Genomic DNA, 14659 nt, shown 5'->3' with positions numbered 1-14659 from the left:
GGGAGCGAAGGGATGCCAACTCAGCCTGCATCCGAACACAGCAGTTGCAGTCCCTATCCATGCTAAAAACTGTTGTGCAAAGAACGTCTGAACTAATCTACAGAGGGCGCAAACAAATCGACACAAAATTTAAACGGTTATTAAAATACAAGATTGCCTAGTAAATGCAGTAATGCTGCCACTTGTGCACTGCTGACACACTGCTCGGCGGCGGAAGGAGACTACGCGATTTTACACTATTCAGGTACTAAAACGCGATGCTACAACTCTCAAATACTATAATACGCCCGAAATTTATGAATTAAACAATGCAAGTACCAAAAACACGCAAAGAAATTAAGAATTAAACTATGTAACAAATGAGTGAGCTAGGAGTATACGACTTGCTGCTGCAGCTGCTTATCCAACGGCGGCAGGGAGCAGACTGACTGTGACCAACCGACACTGGCCGTTCAAAACAAAAACAGAAGACAGACGACTACGCGAATTTACACTATTCAGGTACTAAAACGCGATGCTGCAACTCTCAAATACAATAATACGCCCGAAATTTATGAATTAACCAATGCAAGTACCAAAAACACGCAAATAAATTAAGAATTAAACTATGTAACAAATGAGTGGGCTAGGAGTATACGACTTGCTGCTGCAGCTGCTTATCCAACGGCGGCAGGGAGCACACTCAGTCAAATCTCAAACACGTTGTAGCTTTCTGCAATGATTTCAAAACCTAAAGAAAATTCTTTGCTCATTTCAGTAGTGTCATCTACCTCAAATGTACTTTAAAACTCGTGATCCCATACCAAATATATCATTCAAAGCTCTCATAATATCACAATGGGTCTGAAAAAATATGAACAATTCACAAAGTACAGACAAAATACAATTTCATAAGTGTGAAGTTACCCAACTGTGTAATTGTGTAAACATGTGTCACTGATGTAGTAAAAAAAATGTTTATCTCTCAGCTAAATGATCAGATAGGTGTGTAATTTGTGTGTTAGAGAAATATGGTACCGATGTGTAAAGTTGTATAAGCAAATACCATATTAGCTAGGGCTCCTTGTGCTTGCCAAACACATGGTACACAATGTAGACGTGTACCCCCCTGAGGATTAATGAATAATACCCTCAGGTGTTACAGGTTACAGCAATGGAATGAAACGTATCACTGAAAACCTTTGTATCATTGTACTTCAAATATCTTTAAAAATAAATGTTTTAAGTACAAAATTAATCACTCAAATACGTGTACTGTAGCGCTAAACTGTGCGTCATGTTGTAAGATAATCTCTGTGGAAGTCTCGTAGTTATCATCCTCATAAAGCTAAGTTCTACAGAAGTCAATGTACTTACCTCATGATAAACAAAAGTGAAATGCTTTGCGTATAGATATCTTACTTATTACGCTTATTGCCGTTATGAAGAAAGTACTGTGCTGTAACGTATTGTTGTGCTACTGAAAAGGCTGTCTCATTGTAGCTATACCACAAACGTTACTACTGAAACATGTTTTACTTTACAGAAGAATTCAGAAAAACTGTGCAGATATAAAACAGATACACAGCAAAAGCAACATTGTAAATTGTCACTCATTAGTAGCGTTGTGATAAAATCGTGTAGCCGTCACATAAACTAACCACTGTGTCATGTGGTATTTCACAGAAAGTACTTTAAATCTAGAATGTATTTTCAAGTAAACCAAAATGTCTATTAAAATCTCGTTAGCAGTACAGGTACATGTTCTAAGTATGTCAGCCTTATGGTCATTACGTAATCGTGCAACTAACAAGCAAGAATGTACACACACAATATCACTGTGTCGTCTGTTCACAATAACAATGCATTCGTAATTTCTGTTTAAATAATTCCTCTTGGTTCTTGACTGGATATTTAACTTCAAACATTGTTGCATGGTAACAGTTTCTAAGTCTGACAATGCATACTAGAAATGTGAAGTGAAACGTTATATGGCAAAGACAAAGTTAAAAAGCAGATTATCTTTCAATAAACGGTTTTACATGTGAAATGTGGTGTAAACCTTTACTCTTCCTAGTACGCAGAGTTTCAACTTCAACGCAATTATCATGTGGCATACGTCGGATTCTGTAAGGTCCATTGTAAACTAGAAAGAATTTGTGACTCAAGTGTTTCTTCTTATATGACAATGAATGAGCTTTAATGAGAACTTTCTGACCAATATGTAATTTCTTTGCATTTGCTTTACCATGTAGCTTTCTCCTTTTGTTTGCTGCAGATTTTATATTTTTAAGAGCCAAATCAATTATGTTTTTGTGTCGAAGTTTACGTGTATTCGGGAAAGGTACAAGCTCTTTGATTCTGTTCGGTGGTTCTTCATTCTTTAGTACAAGAGTAGGTGGTAAAGCAGTGGAGTCATGAGGCATTTCATTCAGCACGTTTTGAAATAAGTGTAAATATCTGTCCCAGTGCTGATGCTTTCTGTGACAATAAAGTCTGCAAAGCTTATTGATTTCTTTCATAATCCGTTCGGAGGGGTTACAATGTGGTGAGTACAATGAAATAAAAACAGGTTTGATTTTATGATTCCGAAACATGCGTGACCAAACAGCAGATCTGAATTGCGGTCCGTTATCTGAAATGACTTTAGCAACGTGGCCAACTTCACGTAAGAAATTTTTAACAAAGGCGTTGGATACAGACCGTCCAGTGGCTTTACGTAACGGCGTGAAAGAAACAAATATTGAAGTAAGTTTAACAGCGACTAGAACGTACGAAAATCCATTCGATGTTCAGACAAGCGGTCCCAAGAGATCAACAGCAGCAAATTCTTTTAATTTAGAAGGAATGATAGGAAACAACGGAGCACGATGGGAGATAGTAGATGGTTTCGCCTTTTGACAAAGTTTACAAATAGACAAGACTCTTCGAATTCTCTTTTCCATATTGTTAAAATAACAAGTCGTTCGAAGAATATGATAACATTTTCGTGGACCAAAATGTGCGTAGCTGAAATGAATGTACCAAATGAGCTTGTTAACAAAATCGTCTGGAACGCAAAGTACCCATAGCTTGTCATCAACAGTGCAGCGTTTGAAGAGTATGTTGTTTCTAACCAGATAATAATGCCGAATCTGAGTGTGTGTATTTTCATGCCATTTACTTTTGATGTCTTTCCAAATCGGATCTTTATCTTGTTCGTGAGCAATGTCCTTTAAAGTTGTGGTGATGAAGTTTTCAAAGGTGACTTTCTGAATGTAACGAATACTGAAATTTTTCTCGAGGTTGCCTTCTGTGTTACTTTTCTCAAGCCCAGCCGGTGCGCGTGACAATGCGTCCGCAACAATGTTGTCCTTCCCGGGAATGTAGACTACTGTGAAGTGGATTTCTTGCAGAAACAATGCCCAACGTTTTAACCTGTCATGATTTAATTTTGAAGACATAAGAAATTGTAATGCACGATGATCACTGTATACTTTTAGGTGTTTACCAGAAAGAAAGAAACGGAATTTGTTAAATGCCCAAACGATAGCTAAAGCTTCTAATTCAGTAACGGAATAATTTTTTTCAGATTTTGTTAGCACTCGGCTAGCAAAAGCAATGGTTTTCTCAATGGTAGTGTCATTTTCTATGGCTTCTTGAAATAAATGGGCACCAAGACCGACTTTAGAAGAATCCGTGCTGAGGCAGAAATCTTGTGACAGATCTGGATGAGCTAGTATTGGCGCGTTAAGTAGCGATTCTTTCAAAGAATTGAATTCCAACTGTGCTTGTTCGTCCCAGTTCCAAATAGTATTTTTTCCAGTGAGAGAACAAAGTTTTGGTGTAACAAGAATTTGCATATTCAGAAAACGACGGTAAAAATTTACGAGACCTAGAAAACTGCGGACTTGTTTTTTTGTGGATGGAACTGGAATGGCTCTGATTGCTTCTAACTTTTCAGGATCCGGCTGAATGCCTTCAGAAGAAATAATATGTCCCAAAAACCTCACCTTGGACCTACCGAATTCAGACTTTTCCAAGTTAACTGTAATTCCAGATTCTGCAAAAATACGTAACAAACTGTTGAGGATGTGGTTATGTTGTTCCCATGAAGCTTCTGCTATTAGAATATCGTCCACATATAAGGTGATGTGACGTTTTAAGAACTCAGGTAATATGGAATTTAGCCCACGAATGAATGCTGCTGAAGAAATGTTCAAACCAAAAGGAAGTTTCCGAAACTGATAACAAACACCGAAACAAAGGAAATCTGTGTATTTTCTACATTCTGGATGAAGTTCGATCTGATAAAAGCTGGATATGAGATCAATGGAAGACAACACCTTTACACCATTAAAATTTTGAAGAAGTTCTTCCAATGTTTGCGGCCTGTCTGTTTCAGGAATAATGATATTATTGATTTGTCTCGAATCAAAGACAAGCCTGATCGATCCATTTTTCTTCTCAACAACATGCAATGGATTGTTGTATGAGCTTACTGCAGGCTCAATAATGCCCTCGTCAAGCATAGATTGTATTTCTGTTCTAACACGGTCCCTATAATGTGCTGGAATTACGTATGGTCTAACACAAAATTTAGTATGCTCACGAACACGAAATTGGTATTGAAATCCCTTGATTGTTCCTGTTTTGTGAGTAAAAACTGTGGAATGTGCTTGTAAAATCTCAAAAAGGTCCTGCCTATCAATGTCATTACAGTTCTCAATTGTTTGAATTTTATTCTGAATTAACTCATTAATTTCAAATATGCCGTCGATATCACCCCTGTCAGTACTTGCAGAGTGATTGTTAGTGTCTAGTTCCGTAGAAAATTCCGAACTGTTGTCTAACAGAAGGTAAAGCCGATTAATTTCCTCGTCATGGTTTGAGAGCCCATCCTCAAATTTCTAAGCTATTGAGTTACCTTCCTTCTCTAAACATATTTCAGCATCGTGAAAGTTTAAGATTTCTTTGTATTCATTCAAAAAGTCTACTCCCAATATAATTTCCGTCAACAATAATGGAACAATAAGAAAGTTCATAGAGAAGCTGTGGCTTTGGCAAAAGAATTCTATATTGGATTGTTGGCGTACATCTACACTTTTTCCAAAGATTGCACCTTGTAATTTAATCTTACGTAACGGAAGTGTGGGGCAATCGTTCGATATGTTGCATTTTCTAAATGCTGTTTCACTAATTACTGAAATGGGACTGCCAGAGTCAAGTACTGCCGTAAATTTTACGTCATTTACAGTAATGTGAATCACAGGATATGCAATGTTGTTACGTTTTACGTCGTGTTCCTGGAGTAAGATGTCCCTAATGTCTTCCATTTTTACGTAATTACTAGCTACGGCAGCTGCGTCGTCAGTTTCATAAGTACGTTTTGTGGCTGCCAGCGATATGAGTCATTGCCTATTGTGTCTATGTTGGAGCGCGTCGTTATTGGGATTTGGAGACCTAACTTCTACAGATTCACCTTGTCGAGAGGGCTCTGCTCTGTTTGAATCCCGCCAGTTCTGATGTAATTCAGGTCTGTCGTTACGATCATATCGTCTGTCGTAATGTCGGTAGATTCCATAGTTTCTTTCTTCTCGGTCACGTGGTGGAGAATTTCTCCCTGAATCGTAACTGCGTGCTGGACCGTTGCATCTGAAGTTATTCTGTCTCCCTTGATAATAATTATTTTGGTTCCCACATTGTCTGTTTCTCTGATTGTCCCTCTGATAGTCATTACCGCGGAGAGGTGATCTTTCCCTGTAATTATTACTACTCTGCCAACGGTTGTCATACGGGTGGTGTCTGTTTCGGTCACGATTTACATTGTAAGAATAGCCTGGTTGTATATTATTTCTGTCATCACGGAATTGTGACGGATGTGATCTGTAATTGTTGTGCTCCTGTTTTCACGTTCCGCGATTGTCAGTGTCAATTTCCAGTTCTTATAACAGCCCCTGAAAAGATTCAATGTCGTCTTTGCAACGTCCTGCCAAAATAATTTGTAGTAAATGTTCAGGTAATTTGATGAAGCAAATGCGGATGAGTTCTGAGGGGCTGTATGGGTTTGACAGGTACTGATTCTTGTGCAACATGTCTTCAAAATATTTCACAAGACTAGAGAATTCAGATTGTTCGAAATGTTTCATCATTATGATGCTATGTTTTACTCGGTCTTGTGTAGCTTCAGACCAATATGCTGAGAGGAAGGCATGATAAAAATCTCCTTCACTGTGACAATCGTGAATGACCTATCGCATTCTTACAGCTGGTTCATTCTCCAAGTAGCCACATATAAATTCTAACCTGTGCTCCAATGACCAGTTGGGAGGAAAACAATGATAGAATTGATGAAGCCACGCTTGTGGATGAATGTCGTTGCCGGAATTCTTAAATGTTTTGAATTTACGTGTAGTAATAAACAGCTTATAGTCAAAATCATCGTGTCGGCGAGTCGCATATCGGTCATTGTTACGTCGTGTCGGCGATTCCATCTCAAAATTCGGTGTACCTTGACAATTTCTTTCATAATTTCCGAACAAGACTGCATGGACATCCACTACTTCCGTGTGCATTGTCTTTTACTGTTCAGGCTTTGATAAACGAAATGGCAGTTTTACTATGATGAATGATCAGGACTGTCTTTATGGACTGTGAGAAAATTTTAGCTTTTGACCAACATTGTATTAATAAGTGTGTGCATTGGATAACTTTGTTATTGTAACTATGAAAAATTTTATCAAATCATTATTGGCCACTGCCCAAAACAATTTGTAAAATTTTTTGTGGGGAGCATGGGGGCTATGTAAGTAGGCTGTTTATGTTTTCTTATTGGCAACGTTACATAGCGCTCTGTATGAAAATCACTGGCTGTGCTGTGTGCAGTCTGTGGCTAGTTTGCATTGTTGTCTGCCATTGTAGTGTTGGGCAGCGGCAGCTGGATGTGAACAGCACGTAGCGTTGCGCAGTTGGAGGTGAGTCGCCAGCAGTGGTGGATGTGGGGAGAGAGATGGCGGAGTTTTGAAATTTGTAAGAATGGATGTCATAAACTGCTATGTATATTATGCTTTTTCAACACTATTAAGGTAAATACATTGTTTGTTCTCTATTAAAATCTTTCATTTGCTAACTATACCTATCAGTAGTTAGTGCCTTCTGTAGTTTGAATCTTTTATTTAGCTGGCAGTAGTGGCACTCGCTGTACTGCTGTAGCTTGAGTAACGAAGAGTTTTGTGAGGTAAGTGATTTGTTAAAGGTATAGGTTAATGTTTGTCAGGGCCATTCTTTTGTAGGGATTTTTGAAAGTCAGATTGCGTTGCGCTAAAAATATTGTGTATCAGTTTAAGCACAGTCATGTATAATTGTTCTAAGGGGACGTTTCACTTTTTCCAGAAAAGCAATGATGAATTGGAACCTGTCAGAGAGGATAACCCAGTGGGGCAGACAAGGTACAGTACTGAACGAACGGCAACCGGTACCGAAGCACCAACTATCCATGTATTTATTCTTCAAATTCATCGCAACTCATTCCCTGATAGGCTATCCCCTCTTAAGCTAACGTAAATCTACTGAGCTCAGATGCTAAACTAAGGGACGAGGCAATGCAGCAGCACAAAACAATTAACACGAACAGCAATGACAAAAAAATTCAAATTGGCAGAGTAAGCAACAATATTGCAACTAATGTAAGGCAATGAGCAGCAAACAAGAAAAATAAATCAGTAGTAATCTGGCTTAGCAGAGAAACACAAAGTCAAATTCAGTAACACTATGCCTGTCAAATAGCAGCAGCAAATGAAATAACTTATATCTAAACATGACATAGCCAAACAGAAAAAAAATTACACTAAAGACAATATTGCAGACAAGGGAAATGTATATTCACATCTTAATGTCTATGTAATTAAAGTGGTGCACCACAAGAAGTTATTCTACAAAAAAAATTACCAAGTAGTGGAAAAGAAAATTCCTGTGAAGGGAAATGTCTTTGTGCTCCCCCATTTTTGGGAAATGTATTACAAAATCAATATTTACTGGATGTGTAGACAGAAAATATTTATATTAGTACATCTATAAAACTCTACTTTTAACCAATGCTGCAGTGCAGCTAGAAACTAGATATTAAAAAAAATGAAAATATGTACAAAGGAAGGCATGAAACATCATTCATTAGCCATATGGCATTTCATAAGGTAGTAAAAAATCTCTCAACTATATAGACAGTAGTCATAATCAAGTGTATAGACATAAAATATTTCTCATCATTTCATTAGGCATTTCAGTAAATCATAAATTAAGAGCTCCACAGTGTAATCATATGTTTTCAAGTTTGAGCGTGTCGTATTTGGGATGCTTTGTACAAAGGAATGTCAATAGCGAGGATAAGGGCCTCCCTATTTTTTTTCTACCTGTGCCTCTGAAAACGCACACACTAATTGCAGATAAGTTAGTGAACCGATCCGAAAGTTCGGCTACTTTCTCCGATATTGTACTTATTTTCTCAGTGTGTTTTTCTGAACCAAGTTTCAGAGTGTCCATTTGTGTTGAAATCGTATCTACTGTGTCCTTTAAGTTTTCTTGAGTTTTTGCAAATTGTGTAACCAAATCAGTAGATGCAACTGAGTCAATTTTAGCTTGCAAGGTGTCGTTATTTTCATGAACAATAGTTTGCAGTTCTTTTATGGCTGCTTCATGATTTTGTAATACATTTTCATGATGCGAAAAAATAGGTTGGAAATGCTCACAAATTTGTGTTTTTACATCATTACAGACTTTTTGACATTTCGATTCGATGTTATGTAACTCAGTAGTTAAATCTTCGCGTGTTTGTTCAAGCTTGGTGTCTAACTTTTGAAGCTTTTGCTGCGTTTGTCTCTGATTTTGTTCCATTGTGTATAACTTTTGAAGATTTTGTTCCATTGTGTCTAACTGTTGCTGCGTTTGTCTCTGGTGTTGTTCCATTGTGTCTAACTGTTGCTGTGTTTGTCTCTGGTGTTGTTCCATTGTGTCTAACTTTTGAAGCCTTTGTCCCATTTGTCTCTGATTTTGTTCCATTTGTTGCATTAATTGCAATAATAATGTATTAGTGTCTGGAATCTGTTTCTCTATGCTTTTTGGCAGTGCATTTTCACCGGCAACATTCACATTTTGACAAGCAGAAAATGTGTCTTGAGTCATTTGAGAAAACGGTGAGGACCCAAAACCTAAGTCTACAGTATTTGCAATATTGTGTTCCGTCATTTCGGATTCCTGAGGCGAGCTGTTGCCGACCGAGCGATCAATAATGCTTCCCTGTTCACTAATTGTTTCACTGCCTACGCCATTGTTTGCCACCTGCTCCATTTCCCTATGCACAATTACCAATTTACTATGTTGAACATTAGTTAATTCATTACACGGTGGCGCTAACACACTGCTTTCGTCTTCACTGTCATTTCTCAGTTTACTTTGGAGCCTAGTATTACGTTTTTCACACGCCATTATTGTCACAATATTTCACACGACAACACAGAAAAACACAATTTGAAGAGCATAAATAGGGGAACACATTAACATAGCACTGAAAATATCATCTAGTTAATTGCAAGCGCAGCTGCGAAATACTTGGTGCAAATCTACATGCATGCCACAACTGTTTTACTACACAAGAATGAAAGGCTGCAACTACAAAGGAGATTCTCTCTACAATTACGTGCTAGCAATAAACAAAATCTACACTAATTACACAAACTACAAGAAGAAAAAAAAATCAGAAGATTCCAGTGAGGTATCCTAGGCTAAGGGTCGACATATGAAACGTCCCCTTAGAACAATTATACACGACTGTGCTTACACTGACACACAATATTTTTTAGCGCAACGCAATCTGACTTTCAAAAATCCCTACAAAAGAATGGCCCTGACTAACATTAACCTATACCTTTCACAAATCACTTACCTCACAAAAATCTCCGTTACTCGAACTACTGCAATACGGCGAGCGCCACTACTGCCAGCTAAATAAAAGATTCAAACTACTGAAGGCACTAACTACTGATAGGCATAGTTAGCAAATGAAAGATTTTAATAGAGAACAAACAATGTATTTACCTTAATAGTCATCAAAAGTCATAATATATACAGCAGCTCATGACATCCATTTTTAAAAATTTCAAAACTCCGCCATCTCTCTCCCCACATCCACCACTGCTGGCGGCTCACCTCCAACTGCGCAACGCCACGCGCTGTTCACATCCAGCTGCCGCTGCCCAACACTACAATGGCAGACAACAATGCAAACTAGCCACAGACTGCACACAGCACAGCCAGTGATTTTCATACAGAGCGCTATGTGGCGTTACCAATAAAAAAACATAAACAGCCTACTTACAAAGGGACTACTGCATTCATAAGTCAACGGCACGGCACTCTCATACACAGGGCCGGCAACACAAATAAGTCATACTCAGAACGATTCCACACGTCTGGCAGAGCTAATTGACTCGAATTCCTAGCCCTCCCCGTCCGATACAAGATTTCTCTTCTTCTATCGAGCGAGAAATGCACAGTAAGCACCAACTCAATCCAGCACTTGCGACGGAAAAGGGTCAACCAAGGCCCAATACAAACAACACTAAGGAGGGAATGCAAGGACACAATAAACAACCAACTACATTAGATGATTCTGAACACGCTAACGAGAAAAGGCTAGTTTACAGCTCCTGGAACTTCTTCAGGTTAGTTCTGTGGTGCATACCTCGCGATCTTTTTGTCCTCAGAGTTTATAATTCTACCACGTTCGGATGGATGATCTGGCGGACTCTGTACGGGCCACAAAACACGTTAAAAAACTTCTTGCAGAGATATTTATGTTTTTGCGACAACTGGTGCTATTTGAGGAGTACCTTTTGGCCGATGGTCAGGTTCATCTGTCTAATTGACCCTCTGTATTGTGCCTTCCGCTTCTAGGCTTGCTGCCTGATTCTCTCGAGGGCAAGGCGTACGATCTCCTTATGCCTCCTGTGAGGGGCAGTAGGGAAACTGACGAGTTCCCTGATACGATCGGTAGGCGGCACATTCTTCAAGACGCGAACGGGCGTTTCCCCTCTCGACTTATGTGGCAGGTTATTAATTACAAAAAATGGTTCAAATGGCTCTGAGCACTATGGGACTTAACAGCTGTGGTAATCAGTCCCCTAGAACTTAGAACTACTTAAACCTAACTAGCCTAAGGACATCACACACATCCATGCCCGAAGCAGGATTCGAACCTGCGACCGTAGCAGTCGCGCGGTTCCGGACTGCGCGCCTAGAACCGCGAGACCACCGCGGCCGGCTATTAATTACACCCTAGAACTCTGTAAGGTACTCGCCCCAATTCCGGTGTTGCTTATGGCAATACAGTCGGCACAGCCTGTTTAGCTCCTTTATTACGCGCTCACTAGGGTTGGATGTGGGGTGGAAAAGGGAGGTAAACACCGCCTTAATCCCTCTTCTGTCGAGCATTTCTCGCCATATCCGAGATCTAAATTGGACCCCATTGTCCGAGATGACCTTGTCCACTTTCCCAAACTCTCGCAGAACCCTCTTCTCGAAAGCTCTTGTCACAGAACTCGCCGTGGCACTTCTGAGCGGCACAAAGACCACGTATTTAGACGTCAATTCGACTGTGACAAGGACGTAACGGAATCCGGTTCGAGTGGCGGGCAGTGGGCCGAGTAGATCCGTGGCCGCGAACTGCCTCAATTTAGTAGGAATTATTGGATAAAGGGGACTGAAATGAGATACCGTTGAAGGTTTTGCGTTTTGGCACGCCGCGCAGGATGTCAGAACCTTTCGAATCCTTTTCTCCATATTATTGGAGTAGGCAGACTGTCTCAGTTTTAGGAAACATCTGCGGGACCCGAAGTGGGCATAACTGAGGTGGGTGTACCATACTACCTTGTTGATAAAATACTCAGGAATGCATAGCACCCACACGTGCTCGTTTTCGCTTCGCCTACAAAATAGAATTCCCGCCCGGACTGTTTAGAACCTCCAGATATTAACCTGCGTTCGGACGGCCCATTTTGTTTTAATATCCTTCCACACCGGGTCTTTATCCTGTTCCTGGCCAATGTTGCTCACTCCGGTCCCCACGTAATTCTCAAAAGGAACCTGCCTGAGGAACATAACGTCATATCTCAGCTCGTGCAGCTCGTCATCTTTGCCTAGCGGCAACCCACCTGGCGCACGCGAGAGGGCGTCTGCAATGACGTTATCTTTACCCGGCAGATAGTGAGTAGTGAAGCTGAACTGCTGCAGGAAGAGCGACAACCGAGCCAACCTTCGGTGCGAAAGTTTTGCCATCAGAGCCTCCAGGGCTTTGTGATCGGTATACACTTTCGTTGGTCGCCCATACAGGAAGTACCTGAACTTGTCGAAACCCCACACGACAGCGAGAGCTTCGATTTCCGTTACTGAGTAATTCTTCTCGGCTTTACTCAAGATCCGACTAGCAAACGCAATGGTGTTCTGTAGAACAACGCCGTCTTTTAACGATTCCTGGAAGAGGTGGACGCCGATGCCGACCCGGGAACTGTCCGTGGCAAGACAGAATTATTTCTGAAGGTCTGGATATGCCAAGATCGGGGCGTTAAGGAGAGCTTCCTTCAACGCTTCAAAATTCACCCTGCGCCTGTTCGTTCCAGAGCCAGGGTGTACTCTTGCCAGTCAGCGCCAAGCCGTGCTGCGCAGCGCTGCTGCACCCCGCGCACAGCTGTTGCAGAGAGGAGAGCGCCGTCCGCGCACCGCCGCGCCGCTCCGAGGCGCGCACTGTGTTCCAGTTGGATCGCGCGCACGGTCTGAAGATGGAGCGAGCGAAGCCCCGTCTGTGTTAGTTCCTGAATTCTTTCTCTAGATTCTTTCGCGTCTTTGTTTATCTGAGTGATCTGACTATCAATTCTGGCGATCCCTTCTTCCATCTGGATTTTAACCTGTTGGATCCTTGTCCTAATCTCTTGTCTCAAGTTTTGATTATCCTGTTTCAATTCCTGATTCTGTTTCGTCATAATAGCGTTCATTTTTTGTAACATCTCCATGATCGCGTCCTGTCCTCTAACACTACCTTCTGCTGAACTATGTATTCTCGATCTATTGTTTTAGACTCGACCAGTTGCGTCGTTTACTGGGCTATGCTGTGGCGTTTCTAAGTTTGATAACTGCAATAACCCGTGCTGTCTGTGTTGAGGACTAGTTGCGTTTGTCATTGAACCATTACGTGGCGCAAACAACTCCGCATGCTGCCCTCTCTGTTGTGTATGTCTTGTGTTTGCAGGGACAGTTGCGTCTGTTACGGAACCTTTTCGTGGCGCTCGTAACTCCGCAAAATTCTGTGTCTGCTGTTGGGGCATATTTAGAATGTGTACGATAGGTTCGACGTATTCTAAATGTTCCCCCCCTTCCTCACTGTCTACTTGTCTTTGAAAGTTAGCTAACTGCCGGTTCATTGACTGTATTGACGCGTATTCTGTCCCTGGATATGCGGCAAACAAACGCGTTTCCTGTGCTCGTTTCGCTTCTAATCTTTGCCATTTCCAACGTGGGCTGTCTATTTCTGGCTCAGAATGTACCCTATCTGGAATTTCATATTCTGGAAATTCGATGTTCTCGTCCCTTCGATTCCCATCTGTCTGATCTGTCTCAATTTTATCCCAGTCTAACTGAGCCTGCTGGTTCTGCAGCTCCTCGACTGTCCTATTCTCTGATTCACCGTCTGTCCTATTCTCAGGTTCACCTTCTGTCCTATTCTCAATAAGCTGGTTTACTTGCTGCCTATCTGGTTGATTCCCCCCATCTTGTCTACTTGCTGTCTTTCACTTAACCTTTTGGCTTGTGCTCACGTTAACATGAAAATGCTTTCAACACACCACAACCCTATCTACGAAACTGTACGACCACTTACCAGTTGTTTGAACCAACAGCAACAACAATGTCGCGACTTCTCGGCTAATGTTCTGTCTGCTCTGCTACAGTCTCTAATCTCTACCTGTGTGCTTTCAAAGGGAGAAAAATGTTAGTTCTTAATTCTGACTTATATGATGCTGTGTCACACTGCGTCTCTGCGCCACTCTGCGTCTGTGCCTATCACCTGAAAATCCTATGCCCTAAAAGCTATACAAAAATCGTAAAAAATGCAAGATTTTCGAACACAATAACACACGCCATTTTCCCTACAATTCTGCTTTCTTCACTACCTGATCTATTCTGATCACAATCTTTGCATATAGCTATTTAATACGTGAAAGAAAGTTCTTCAAAGTGCTACTGCTGCGACCTGCCTTACCTAACTATCCTGACACTTTCCTATCCTGGTAGCTTACCTATTTTACCTATCCTGGCAGGGTCACCATTTCCTGTTGTGAACGTTGGGTTCATCTGAGATTCTGTTATTCTGTGCAACAGACTAATCTGAGATGTACCCTTTACCCTGTGGCTCCTGAAAGATGCAATTTCCACCCCCACACTACTACAGAAGTCAGACAGACGCTCCTAACGTTCTAAAGAGAAATGCCTGAAAAACTTTCAGCAATAAATATCTTCTGGAGTCGTCTGCTGTAAGGAAATGACACAAAAATTCACAAAATTTCTTACGTAACTAGTGGGATACTTGGGTACTGGAGTAGTGCTAGTTAGTGTAAGAAAAACATGAAACTAACGGAAGTTATTATTTGTTTTGCCAAAA

Source organism: Schistocerca cancellata, chromosome 3 (assembly GCF_023864275.1).
Source record: "Schistocerca cancellata isolate TAMUIC-IGC-003103 chromosome 3, iqSchCanc2.1, whole genome shotgun sequence".
In the NCBI taxonomy this organism is placed as follows: domain Eukaryota; kingdom Metazoa; phylum Arthropoda; class Insecta; order Orthoptera; family Acrididae; genus Schistocerca; species Schistocerca cancellata.
Note: the sequence above shows the minus strand (reverse complement) of the source record.